Here is a 9,676-nt window from a genome sequence, read left to right on the forward strand (position 1 = left end):
TTGAAACTTGAGAGTAACTGAATGACTGTTCATATAGAAATCGCAGGTATTAGTCTCATACAACAACGCCCCCTATAGTTCGTTGCGATCGCGAATTCATTTTAATTTTTGAAGTAATATGATTCTTAAAACTATAGAATGTAAAGTTTAAATGGGCCTTTCATGTTATATCATTAAATTTAGTAGAACTTTTTCTCGGGCATTAGGTTTTAACTCTTATAAGAATATACATATTTTTTTCTGTTAATGTACAAATATTTTTCCGATGTGTTTTGGATATTCCTTCTCTAATAAAAAGAGATACCATTTTGTTTTCGTTTGCATGAGAAAGAATACCAAATATTTTTCTTTTTTAAATTTAATTAGCCACAATAAAGAAGGAACGTTGCAATGCTACGTGCTACATTAAAGACGTCTCTAGAATAACTGAATCACTGTTCATGTGAAAATCGCAGGTATCCGTCTCATACAACAACCCCCCTATAGTTCGTTGCGATCGCGAATAATAATTTCATAAATAAATAAATATTGTAAATTCATTAGTTGGAAAATATGCTGTACAATTCATATAATTTATTTTTATGTTTTTTTATTTATTTAATGAACGTTTAATTACTTAAAATTATTCCTATTTTATGTTATGTTACTAAAAGAGGTTTGAGTTTTTTACAGCTCAACTAGAATAATTTATTGTCATTATTTTCTAAAAATTCACTTTTTATTTATTTTAATTATTATTAGAACAGTAGCGTCAAAGTAAAAATTAATAAAAATATACATATAATTTATGTTATTAATTTTAATTATTATTAAAGCAGTAACGTAAAAATATGTTTGATTATGATAGTTTCTCTGCATTTTTTAAATTTCTGTTGCGTTTTAATTTTAAAATGAAAGGTGCTTTTCTTAAACCTAATTTTCAGGTGAAAGAATTTTTAATTTTTATAATTATCATTTTTTATGATTTTTTGCAATTTTTATAATTACTTTAATTTTTATTAATTATTTGAATAAATTTTACTAATTATTTGAATTTCTATTGATTATTTGAATTTTTATTAATTATTTTAGATTTTATTAATTATTTGAATTTCTATTAATTATTTGAATCTTTATTAATTATTTGAAATTTTATTAATAATTTTAATTTCATAATTATTTTAATTTTTATTTTAATTTATATTGTATTAAAGAATTTTGGTATAGTAGCAGTAAAGATAAAAGTAATGAGTTTCAATTAAGATTGTTATACTTTTTTGGAACACTAGTGATTAAAAAAAAATTGATTATTATGATAAGTATTATTTTTAAAATGTTATAGAATAAGCTATAAAGGCATTATTTTTTTAAAACCGGCGACAGAATACCTTTTGAAGGAGAACAAAAGCTCTTTGACAAGAACTCATAATAACCCCATCAAGTATTAATTTCTTGATAAAGAAATTTTTTTTCTGCGATTTAACAATAAATAATAAACATGTTCCTGCTTTCGTGTTCTAATAACCAAGGGATAAAGGAAATATTCTCAACAATCACACAGAAGTTATGAAAACTATCTCTTTAGATTAATTTATCCACATCACGTATACAAGTTGTTAATAATTTTGTCCTGCTAACTCGTGCTCATCGAAGCATAAGTAGACAATACCTATTATTAAAAAGCTGTATCTGAGCTCAATATGCAGCTATCAGTAGAAATAACAGTTGAAGGAATTAAAAGTGATTAACTTAATCCCCCACTTTCTTGTTCGATTATATTATAAATTTTTCATAATTTTTCTTGTTCTTATATATATATATATATATATATATTACTGATATAATATAATTGTGTGAGCTGATGTTAATTATGAGATGAAATTTTTTTTCGTTAATTTTTCAAAATTTTAATTAATTTCATTTCTGCATATTTTGTTTCTTTTCCTGTTTTCTGTGTGTTCCAATTTTTTTAGGCTTATTATTCTCAACCTATATGCCCTTAGGCTTATAGGGAAATTTGCGAAGTACTACACATTCGAAGTTGCATATTGACAATAAAGCTTAAAAAAAAAGACTATTCACACAAAGCCATCACTGCTCTGGTTTTATTACGAACTGTTGCGAAGTAATTTGAATGATATTCCGTTTGGGCCCATTGCAATAAGCCTGAAAAGCATTTGGCTGATTAGATAATACTCGCAATTATCGTCGTAGAGCATTGCAAAATGACAGTGTCTGGTAGCAAAGGGTTTTATTATTCAATTAGCCTATGGCATATAGACCTATATCTATACTGATACATGCCTATACTATATTTATACTTTAATTCACAATTCGGTCGTGATGCATAAAAAAAAGAATGAATAAATTGCTTTACTCACTATTGCACGGAATTCAACCAGATATATATCTATAACAAGACAGTTGACCCTGACAAAATCAAACGCATATAAATGTAGTAAAAGTTGTATTCTTCGATAAATGTAAAGAATGTTCAGATAATTATGGAATCTAATCCTCTAATATATATTTATGCATGCAAAGATTGCATTTATGAGTAACTTAGTAATTTATTAATGTCTGAAACGACAAGCACGAAAATACTTTATGAAAGATTTCTTTTTTAAATCATTTTGATTTTACGTTAAATCTATCGTAATTTAATCATCTAAGCTATAATTAAGGCTAATGTTTCACAACTACAAATAGTTAAGTAACAAACTTAATAATGAATTTTATTTCTTCATTAATTACATGTGCTAGATTTCATTCCAAACATGTTCTAGATTTAAAAACAGGTTTAATCCATTATTTCTTTAGTAAAGAAAACAACAAGTATGATTTTATGCAAATCGAAACTAAAATTTAACGATTTAGTGAAAGAGAGCAAATTAATTGCATTTAAAATATGCAATGGCCTAGTATTGATTAATGATTTTTTTTCTCAAATTATCCCTTGCGATTTACTTCATTGTAGTTTCAGTTTAGTTTATTCTGTTATTAACTATTTATTCTACTTTCAATATTTTTATTGCTTTAACAAATAAATGCATTAATATTTGTTGAGATAAATTTAAAAGAAAGTTTCAATTCAGTTGCCTTTTTGAAATACAATATCTTCAAATGTATATTTCAAATTTCTTGAACATCTTTGTTTTTTAAATTTCGAAAAATAGCATTTGAAAGAAACAGTGATTGAAAAACAGTTTTTTTTTAAGTTTAGACACCATATTGTTGTAAAAATTTCACTTATGCGACTAAATATATGGACAAATAATACGAACAATATTAATTCATATTTGTTAAAATAAATTTTAAAAAAAGTATTCATTTTCGACGAATTTGCATCTTTAACGTTAAATAATATCTTAAATTTCAAAAAAATAATATTTTAACTAAAACAAAATATATTGAAGAAACAAAATTTAAAGACTTTTATTTGAGATTAAACAATCAAAGCATTCCATTATTGTGAAAATTTCTTTTATACGAATAAATAAATTTTCTTAACCAAACAAACATTTGTTAAAATAAATATGTGTGATTATAAATATATAAATAAGAAATAAATAAGAAAACTTTGATTTTCTGTACAGTTGCATTTTTGAAATGCAATATCTTCAAATGTATATTTCAAATTTCTTGAGCATCTTTGTTTTTTAAATTTCGAAAAATAGCATTTGAAAGAAACAATAATTGAAAAACAGTTTTTTTAAGTTTAAAGTTTACATTGTTGTAAAAATTTCACTTATTCTACTAAATAGATAGACAAATAATACGAACAATATTAATTAATATTTGTTAAAATAAATTTTAAAAAATGTATGCATTTTCGACGAATTTGAATCTTTAACGTTCAAGGATATCTTAAATTTTTAAAAAAAATCATATTTTAACTAAAAAAATATATTGAAGAAACAAAATTTAAAGACTTTTATTTGAGATTAAACAATCAAAGCATTCCATTATTGTGAAAATTTCTTTTATACGACGAAATAAATTTTCTTAAACAAACAAACATTTATTAAAATAAATATGTGCGAATATAAATATATAAATAAGAAATAAATAAGAAAATTTGGATTTTCTGTACAGTTGCATTTTTGAAATATAACATCTTTATATATATTTTAAATTTGCTGATAATAAAATAAATTCTTCGCTTAATTGAAAATAAATTAAAACATCATTTTGAAGAAACCATAATTTAAAGACTTTTTCTTTTCTTGAGCTTAAATAGTAAAGGCATAGCATTGTTGCAAAAATTTCTTTTATACGACTAAATCAATTTTTTAAACAAATTTTGTATTAATATTTGTTAAAATAAATTTTAATGAAAGATCACTGTTCATGTGAANTCAAAGCCGATGCTTTACATCTGGCGTTCAGTGGCAGACTACTATTTCATATTGTTTTACTACACATGGCTTTAGCAACAAATTTTGTATTAATATTTGTTAAAATAAATTTTAATGAAAGTGAGTATTGTCTATGCAGTTGCATCTTTAAAATACAATAAGATCTTTTAATGTCCGTTTTAAATTTGCTGTAACATATTTATTTTAAATTAAAGATAATATTTGAAATAAATAATGATTTAAAAAGAGTTTTTTATCTTAAGAAATGAACATATTTCATTTTTGTAACAATTTTTATCATTTATTCGATGATATTAATTGTTTAATAAAATAAAGTTATTAATTTTGTTTAGACCAATTTAAAATAAAATTTGTATTTTCCGTGTATATTTAGCTATAAAATAATAAATTTATCGTTGAAATTTTTTTAATATTTATTTCAATAAAAAAAATCTTTTAACAAAAAATAATTCTTTTAATAAAAATTAATTCTTTTATATAATTCTTTTAATAAAAAAAATATAACTAAGAAAAATTTATTCTTGTTCTTATTTTTTATTTTTAGAGAAAACTGGTTGCAATTAAAATCAGAATAAAATCAAGAGAATAAAATTCTATCGCCAAATTAGTCAGAATAAATCGCTATTTCAGTAACCACTTTATCATAATAAATCATATGATTATGCCATTTTTAATTTTTCCCCCGCCAATTATCTGTCTTACTTTCATTTTTTTATTTACTAAAAGATTTGAAAGAAGTGACACAACTTTCAGGTTGTGTACGTTATGTCATACACATCAAAACAAGTTGTTGCCCATTTCTTTCTATTTGGCATTCGTGACTGCAGACGCTCTACCATTGTTAAATTGGAAACATCTTTTATGCACGCGATCGTCAAAGAATTTGTAATGAGACACATTTACAAGCATATTTTCTGATTAAGCGATAATATTTATTGTAATTGCAATGGTTTTAACTATTTTGTTTCTAAAAAATTGGCATTTTTTTACATCGTTACAAAGGATGGCACAACTCTATGCCCTTGGGGAATGGGTATTTTGCCAAGAGGATTAAATAGAAGATCCTTGCTTTTAATATAAAATGATGGAATGATGGTTTTAATATTCTTGAAAATTAATTTATTTTTTAACTTTATTTTTTAAAGATTAGAGATCAATCTTTTTTTTTATTTGCGTAACCAGTGATTTATAGTTTGAAATTAATTAGTTAATTCAAACTTTTTTATTTTTTTTTATTCATAAGTTTTCTTAATAAACTTATTTATTTAATTATTTTTAATCACTATAACTATGTTTAAAAATGTTGTTTATTTTCATTTAATATAATAGTTTTTAATCGTTATAATTATGCTTAAATATTCTATTTATTTTCAATTATTATAACTATTTTTTACTGTTTACATCCATTATTTATAATTGTTATTTTGCTAATTATAATTATTTTATATTACTATTGATGTTGACATTCATTATAACAACTTAATTAATTACTTTCAGTTACATAATAGATTGTCGATTCTAATATTTCTAGTTCGGAAGTGGACTGATCGTTAAGACACTGTTCCCAGGAGAGCACCAAAGTCAAGCATCACTGGCTGTGGACAGTGAGCGGGTGGGTGATCACTTTGATCAGCTTGCAATGGAACCGAGGTTGTGCAGTATTGGTTCTAGCTAAACTGTTCTACTCTAAAGCATTCCACTTCACGCGAAGGTCATCGGGCTACCGAAATGGGGGTGCCATCCCCTCTGCAGAGGATCATAATTGTGATGGGACGTCTTCGGATCATCCTAGTCATGTTTCCCAGACCGTCACCAATAGCCCATTGAGAAGTTCTTGAGCGGCGTAAATAAATTAAAACAATAACAACGATTTATTTATGTTTTTAATATTTATTTATGTTTTTAGTATTTATTTGAAATATATTTTATTTATTCATGATTCAAAAAGCAACGATAATGTTTTGTTTATTCTAAAATAAGGTTAAAAGAAATTTTATATTTTTTTCCCTTTCACCAATTGTAAAAGCTTTTTACCAACTGTAACCAACTTAAAATAAATTAGTGTTTGAATCTCTAATACTCAAATTTTTTTAATGCTTTAACAAGTGCTGCGAAATAACAAAACTCATTAAATTACGATAAAATTTCCTCCAATCCCGCAATCTCCACTCCGCGGAGGTGGCGAGGTTGTCATTTACGCTACTTGATGATATAACTATATTTTATGTGATAAAATGTCTAAATATTTTATGATATAATTTTATTTTATAGCACTATTCACGCAAAAATAATTAATCAATTAATAATCAATTGTTCAAAGTAGTTTGAATTATTAGAGATTATTTTTTTTTATTTTTTCCCCAGACAGGTGAAGCTTGTTTACTAAAAGATATTTTTTGTTGTTTTTTCCTCAGAATTAAAAGAGAATGCTATAAAAATATTTCACAAATAACATTATCTAAAACAAATGATCCATAACTGTTGTGAGTTAGCAATTATTACTCATGACTGTTAAATCAAGTTTAGCCTATTTAAAGCCAGAGCTGTCTACTCTCATTTTAAAAATGGCACAAATATGGAGAAAAGGCCACACTTTTGTGAAAAAGAAAAGCGTTTGTGGTCTAATTTTTTTAATAATTAAAAACTTACTCCTATGCAGGGGCTCATTACCTGGGCTCATAAAAATTTGCAAAAACTGAGAATGCGGCTGTGAATTTGTATAATTTTCATCTAAGTGAAAAATGTCACCAAATTAGCAAAAAGTTTAATAACTTTCTGAAATATTTAAGTTATTTGTCTGTTCTAAATCGCAGATTATTCTTCCCGGCAAGATGTATAGTTTAAAATCATCGTATTGCTTCAAATGTAAGGCACTTAAACCATGACTTTTTTTATTTTCCTAGGGGGCAGAGCTCGAAAAACAGTGTTTATAGTATAAACAGTAATAGCATTATTAATAACTTATTAATAATTTAATAACTATTCTATTGTGAGAGCTGAAATGTCCACCATTATGGAGCAAAGAAGTTCGCTAGTTGCGTAGTGTTAGCATTAGCGTGAGACTTTGAAGCCTATACTTTGTCTAAAGTAAGAACTCCCCTTGCCATTCATCTGGACATGTGGCGGTGACTATGGTAACGAGGTATAACTATTCCAAATAGGGTTGCTGGGTCATTCCTTAGGACAGGGTTTGGCTCGTGGTCGGCGAGAGAAAATGAATAATTTTTTTCGGTCTGCTGTGTTAGTCCTAGAGTGAAGAGAAGCTACCCTCCCTGAAATGCACAATTTTTGTTTCCATATCAGCAGACGGCCTCAAACATTGCGGCGGATGTATACCGTAGTATCTTACCGTAGACAAACTGTACTTAAATATTTAAAATTAGTAATAGGAGTAATTGTGCAGCGGCGAATCATGCGAACAGTTACAAAAAAGCTTTCTAATGTTTAAATAAGATATCGAATGAAAGAAGGAATTAGTAATAAATTGTCGAAGATATAACTGGCAGCATAGATTCCACAATGGAAAGACAATGAGAAATTAAAATTCCGATCTGGTTTTTTCTTTATGAATAGGAATGAAATGATTTCTATGTGTATTTTTATCTAGCACTAAGATATTTCAGGTAGGGATACATATTTACAAAATGTTTTTTTAATATTTCAAAAAATAACATGAGTCCCGTACTGGACAAATCCGTGGCATTGCCAAGCAATTATTGATTTATTTATTTAAAATTTATAAAGTTTTAATATTCTTCAACAGAGGAAACATAAAAGATATTGCCATTGAAAAAATGAATTGATAACTAAAAAAATTTAGTCCCTAAGATAAGAAGGTATGAGCAAGCCGTAGATATGGTTCCAATTGCTTAGTCACACTACCAATCATGAGTCAGGTAATGTTATTTTTATTTTTTGTGGATACGCGTCCGTGTTTCCAGACTCACAGAAAAATCAATTAAACATTGAACCACTATATTGTATCTTGAACCATAATACGATGCAAGTTTGCTGTAACCTTAATAAGGCGTTAAATTGAATAATATTTCTCTCAAATTGAATCTTAGTGCTGTAAAACCTGCGCAAGTTGACCACTTGTGAGAGCATATTAGTGGTCAACCACACATTTTAGTGGTCAATTTACATGATTCAATATCATGTTATTCTTACATATAAGAATCAAGTATACAACATATGTCATTATAATCGTTAATAGCTTTTTTATATGACCAACCCACAGAGGAGCTTAGGTTAGCTCTTAATACTATTTTATGAATTCAGCGAAATTCTAATGCGGAACCTAGAAAATTCCTAAAAAGTTCTTTATGGCTATGAAGGGTTCACTAACGTTCACTAACACCCCGAAATAAATTTTAATTATTTTAACTGTCAGCACTTTATTTTTGAAACATTTTAATTTTATTTATTTCAACAAAACTTTTCACGTACATCACCCCTCAACATACAAAATAGACAGGTTTAAAAGGTTTTGGTCTCTTTTAATACGTAGGATAAATTGGCTCTTTGTAGAAGAGATTTACTCAGACTGGAGGTCAATTTTGACAGGTTTAACTGTATCATGTAATCACGGATTAACTTGCATGATAACATATATAATATGGTAAAACTTATGCCATCATATTAAGATGACGGTACATTTTCACTATATTACGATTCCAAGACATTGCAAAATTGCAAACAGTTCATAAACTCTGAGAGAAAACAAAAATCAAAAAAATGCTCAGGACACTCACCCTCTAGGGAGAACAAATAATCATTCGATCTTCTCCATTAGACACTGATATACTGAGAGTTTAAACGCACTCAACACTTCAACTGATTATTGTACTACAACAAAATAAGTTTCGTCATTAAGTGATAAGATATTCTTGACTGACTCGTGATTTATGAAACTCTGCATCGGTGACATTTTTGTTACAGTCTGAGTTCAACTATAATGAGTACATTTCGTACATATTAATGGTATTTTTGATACAATGCTTCTTTATCTTATCCTGAATGTTAGGTTCAATTTTACTTTTTTTAATTCTTTTTTTCCCCTATTTTTTTTATATTGATATTATGAGAGCTGGCTAATTTGTAGTTATATTTTTTTAAAAATATATTCTTTTTTAAACAACTACACGGAAGAAAAAAACTATGGTAAATTTACCGTACTGTTTAGTTGATAAAGACTAATGACTAATAATGAAGATAATGATAAATAATGACTAAGATGATCACGTGATATCACGTGATATTATAACGATATAATCGTGATCATTCCAAATATATGAAAATGAAAATAATAAATATCA

The 9,676-nt window shown here is 26.4% G+C and overlaps 1 protein-coding gene across 1 annotated transcript in view; it reads right to left on the reverse strand.

The window, feature by feature from the left end:
- The window catches only part of LOC107437856 (sterol O-acyltransferase 1), a 44,757-nt gene extending 35,449 nt beyond the window's left edge, over nucleotides 1-9,308 (reverse strand). Inside the window, exon 1 of the mRNA XM_016049980.3 lies at nucleotides 9,113-9,308. The gene's annotated coding sequence lies outside the window, so the exon portion shown is untranslated. The remainder of the gene's footprint in view (nucleotides 1-9,112) is intronic.
- Between the last annotated feature and the right edge of the window lie 368 nt (nucleotides 9,309-9,676).

Source organism: Parasteatoda tepidariorum, chromosome 4 (genome assembly GCF_043381705.1).
Source record: "Parasteatoda tepidariorum isolate YZ-2023 chromosome 4, CAS_Ptep_4.0, whole genome shotgun sequence".
Taxonomy (NCBI): domain Eukaryota; kingdom Metazoa; phylum Arthropoda; class Arachnida; order Araneae; family Theridiidae; genus Parasteatoda; species Parasteatoda tepidariorum.